At 54.2% G+C, this 5,000-nt stretch overlaps 1 non-coding gene across 1 annotated transcript in view; it reads left to right on the forward strand.

Moving 5' to 3' along the window:
- Window positions 1–3,363: 3,363 nt before the first annotated feature.
- Window positions 3,364–5,000, forward strand: part of LOC124774758 — a 1,909-nt gene continuing 272 nt past the window's right edge. Inside the window, exon 1 of the ribosomal RNA XR_007015484.1 lies at window positions 3,364–5,000. This exon is cut by the window's right edge and continues 272 nt beyond it. This is a non-coding gene — a ribosomal RNA (small subunit ribosomal RNA).

The following is a 5,000-nucleotide window of genomic DNA, read 5'->3' on the forward strand; positions in this document are numbered from 1 at the left end:
CACCCACAAAGCCTGCAGCCTCTGTCGACCATAGCACCCATTCTCCAGTGGCTCTGCCGCACGAAGCCGTGGACCGGCAATGACTCCACCCGCACCCGTTCGTGGACCACCCCAACCGCCAAACTCGCACCTCCAGCGGATGAACGGCGGACGTTTCCCGCACTCGTAAAGTGCAATCCACCCCTATAACTTGCGTTTCATGAAGAGTTATTTCCAATATGCGACATTCCCGCTGTCCGTATACATGAGCCGCGACCTGTACCACTTACGAGCGAGAGACGCGATCGCGTTGCTCACTGTACGGCGTCCGATACCGAGCCATCAGCATGTCGGTCCCCATGCGCGTTGCACTCGCACTCGCACTCGCAGTCGCAAAAACGTGGGGCAAATATATTACGCGGAAGAGTTATAACAGACCGAGCCCCACTGCATGGGGGGAGTCTTTGTCACTAATGTACACAGATGGAACATTTTGGACTGGAACCAGATTACCCGTACACACGGCGCTGATTAGTAATCAATGCAGAGCCATCAAATTACAGAATATATATACAACTGTCCGTATACATGCTGAAAGAGTGTGCCCACAATGGGAACCACACGTCAGCCAGACACTCTCATCACGCACCACTCTCTGCTTCTAACGGGCGCACATACAATATGTAAGCACCAGCATGGAACAACATCCAGTGCATCCTCTCCGCCACATTACACAATCCACACTATCACAACCAGACCAGGAGGTCCATGCGGAAAATAGAATATCCCCCCCTTTCGACATCCACCATTGCGCAGATAAGGCACCAATACCCACACATGTCCTATACAACGGTGCACCCAACATCACAATAGTACCTCCTGTCACAGCGCACAAACAATGACATGAGTCAAAGACACAGGTCTGACACAAGCATAGAATTGGAGCGCCGCCTCTAATAAGCCAAAGGTGCATCCTGACGTGACAAATCTGATCATGTCACAAGCATTCACTTACTATAATCACTATCAACGAACCTGCTCCCCCCCCTTACACCTTTCCTTACAACAACGTGTAACCTAACCTAACCTAACCTAACCTATGTTGTGCCTTAACCTAACCTATGTTGTGCCTTAACCTAACCTATGTTGTGCCTTAACCTAACCTATGTTGTGCCTTAACCTAACCTATGTTGTGCCTTAACCTAACCTATGTTGTGCCTTAACCTAACCTATGTTGTGCCTTAACCTAACCTATGTTGTACCTTAACCTAACCCATGTTGTACCTTAACCTAACCCATGTTGTACCTTAACCTAACCCATGTTGTACCTTAACCTAACCCATGTTGTACCTTAACCTAACCCATGTTGTACCTTAACCTAACCCACGTTGTGCCTTAACCTAACCCACGTTGTGCCTTAACCTAACCCACGTTGTGCCTTAACCTAACCCACGTTGTGCCTTAACCTAACCCACGTTGTACCTTAACCTAACCCACGTTGTCCCCTAACCTAACCCACGTTGTCCCCTAACGTAACCCACGTTGTCCCCTAACGTAACCCACGTTGTCCCCTAACGTAACCCACGTTGTCGCCTAAACCTGCTCTGTAATTGTTATACGACTCGTTCAATTAGTGTAGTGTTGCCCACCCGCAACCCTCGCAATATAGTTCGCTACTCGCACTGCCCGCTCCCCTGTGTATCGCTTCATGTTAAACACCTTGCAAGTCTTGCTCACTTTCCACATGCTCCTGCTGTACACTGTAATGTGGATGGCAGCAGGACGTACATGCCGCCCCTCCCCACGTCCCCACCTTGCCCCCTGCCTTCGCAAGCTGGTTGGTGAGAACTTTGCATGTTCAATGCCCTTCGCATGCGACGTACTCAGGCTACGTTGTGGTGCGGCCTGTGTCAACTGTCCGCTAATGTCGTACGCGTAAACCACAATCTGTACTGCACATTCGTCCTTATGTACTGAATGATACATCGTGGCACATGTGTGACCGTACAACGACTGCGCCCAAAAACGGCGGACCATACAGTGCAAATATTGTGCACGCAGCTACGTGTCGTCTCCCTATGAGAGCTGGATTGCAGTGTGGTACGCCATAGAGACGTGTGGGAGGAACGGACGCCGTGGATGGCGATCAGCATGAGCTGTCTGTTGATGTATTCGGACCTAGTCGTCTCTCCTCACACACCGTGATGGCATGGTGCACCGCGTTCCATATCTGCGACATGCTACAGAGGCCGGTTGACAGTCGTTCGAGCAATGGACATCGCATACGTACGGGGGCCACCTTCCACGTATTGTCTAGGCGTGCACATTTTGTTGCGTGTATGTGGGCAGACGTAGTGTGGCGTGACACCTGACACAGGCATGCAATAATCGTTGAAGTTGCAAATGGCGATGGACGCCTGCGTTTTCTGGTGAAGTTACGCAAATGAACAAATGGTAACCTGTTGTGGTGCGGTTGTTCTCGCTAGGGGTGAATCGGTGATGGCGACGATAGGTTGAGGTACTAACCGGTTGTTCCAGCGATACCCACCATGCCGACGAAACTGAACGGCATCTGGGTGTGAAGCGATACGCGGCGGTGGCTGGGTGGGACCGTCCCCGGCCGGTGAGGGGGCGCCTCCCGGCGTGCTGGCCGCGCGGTGCGTGGGCGCACGCGCTACAGCCGGCTGGTGGGGGCGGCCAGTGGCAGGCGCGCCGGCCGACGGACGCGGCAGGCGTCGCAGCTGCGCGCCGGCGCACCCTGCGCGCGGCGCCGTGCGGCCAAAGTAGGTCCTCGCGGGCCCGGTGCGAAGCGCGGTGGACATCTTCAGTGTGCTGGTCCGATTGAGGACTGTGTGCGTTGAGGATGCGCCGCCGCCCGGCGCTCGGCGCCGCGACGCCGTCTGCTGCTCGGTCGCCCCAGCGGTTCTCGCTGGTGGTTTGTATCGCAGCTGTGCGGATGTGTTGGCGCGTGCGCTGTGCTGGGAGAGTTCGCTTCGGCACCCAAGTGGGGCTTTTGTCCTTCTGTGGCGCTGGCGTTGGAGCTGCCGGTCACCGTAGGTGGCGCGTGTTGTCTCCCGCCGGCAATGCCACGACAGCACGCTCCCGGGCCTCTGTCGGCAGCGGCAAGCTCAGTTGGGAGCACGGGTGGTCGCACCGAAAGCGTCTACTCGCCTAACTCCGGGCGATTGCGCCTCTCTCGAACCCGACCAAGTACTTGGGACGGCGCTGCGCGCCGCCGGGACCTGAGAGGGTTTCGAGGTGTATTGTGCAGGGGAGCTCAGCCTCCTCCTGTTTGCAGAATGATTGAGCGGACGCTTGCGTGTTCGCGCGGGCCCCCGGGACACACTCCCGGGCGGCCGGCTGCTCAGCTCTAGTTGACGCAGCTCCCTGGTTGATCCTGCCAGTAGTCATATGCTTGTCTCAAAGATTAAGCCATGCATGTCTCAGTACAAGCCGCATTAAGGTGAAACCGCGAATGGCTCATTAAATCAGTTATGGTTCCTTAGATCGTACCCACGTTACTTGGATAACTGTGGTAATTCTAGAGCTAATACATGCAAACAGAGTCCCGACCAGAGATGGAAGGGACGCTTTTATTAGATCAAAACCAATCGGTCGGCTCGTCCGGTCCGTTTGCCTTGGTGACTCTGAATAACTTTGGGCTGATCGCACGGTCCTCGTACCGGCGACGCATCTTTCAAATGTCTGCCTTATCAACTGTCGATGGTAGGTTCTGCGCCTACCATGGTTGTAACGGGTAACGGGGAATCAGGGTTCGATTCCGGAGAGGGAGCCTGAGAAACGGCTACCACATCCAAGGAAGGCAGCAGGCGCGCAAATTACCCACTCCCGGCACGGGGAGGTAGTGACGAAAAATAACGATACGGGACTCATCCGAGGCCCCGTAATCGGAATGAGTACACTTTAAATCCTTTAACGAGTATCTATTGGAGGGCAAGTCTGGTGCCAGCAGCCGCGGTAATTCCAGCTCCAATAGCGTATATTAAAGTTGTTGCGGTTAAAAAGCTCGTAGTTGGATTTGTGTCCCACGCTGTTGGTTCACCGCCCGTCGGTGTTTAACTGGCATGTATCGTGGGACGTCCTGCCGGTGGGGCGAGCCGAAGGCGTGCGACCGCCTCGTGCGTGCTCGTGCGTCCCGAGGCGGACCCCGTTGAAATCCTACCAGGGTGCTCTTTATTGAGTGTCTCGGTGGGCCGGCACGTTTACTTTGAACAAATTAGAGTGCTTAAAGCAGGCAAGCCCGCCTGAATACTGTGTGCATGGAATAATGGAATAGGACCTCGGTTCTATTTTGTTGGTTTTCGGAACCCGAGGTAATGATTAATAGGGACAGGCGGGGGCATTCGTATTGCGACGTTAGAGGTGAAATTCTTGGATCGTCGCAAGACGAACAGAAGCGAAAGCATTTGCCAAGTATGTTTTCATTAATCAAGAACGAAAGTTAGAGGTTCGAAGGCGATCAGATACCGCCCTAGTTCTAACCATAAACGATGCCAGCCAGCGATCCGCCGCAGTTCCTCCGATGACTCGGCGGGCAGCCTCCGGGAAACCAAAGCTTTTGGGTTCCGGGGGAAGTATGGTTGCAAAGCTGAAACTTAAAGGAATTGACGGAAGGGCACCACCAGGAGTGGAGCCTGCGGCTTAATTTGACTCAACACGGGAAACCTCACCAGGCCCGGACACCGGAAGGATTGACAGATTGATAGCTCTTTCTTGATTCGGTGGGTGGTGGTGCATGGCCGTTCTTAGTTGGTGGAGCGATTTGTCTGGTTAATTCCGATAACGAACGAGACTCTAGCCTGCTAACTAGTCGCGTGACATCCTTCGTGCTGTCAGCGATTACTTTTCTTCTTAGAGGGACAGGCGGCTTCTAGCCGCACGAGATTGAGCAATAACAGGTCTGTGATGCCCTTAGATGTTCTGGGCCGCACGCGCGCTACACTGAAGGAATCAGCGTGTCTTCCTAGGCCGAAAGGTCGGGGTAACCCGCTGAACCTCCT

Source organism: Schistocerca piceifrons, unplaced genomic scaffold (assembly GCF_021461385.2).
Source record: "Schistocerca piceifrons isolate TAMUIC-IGC-003096 unplaced genomic scaffold, iqSchPice1.1 HiC_scaffold_972, whole genome shotgun sequence".
NCBI lineage: Eukaryota > Metazoa > Arthropoda > Insecta > Orthoptera > Acrididae > Schistocerca > Schistocerca piceifrons.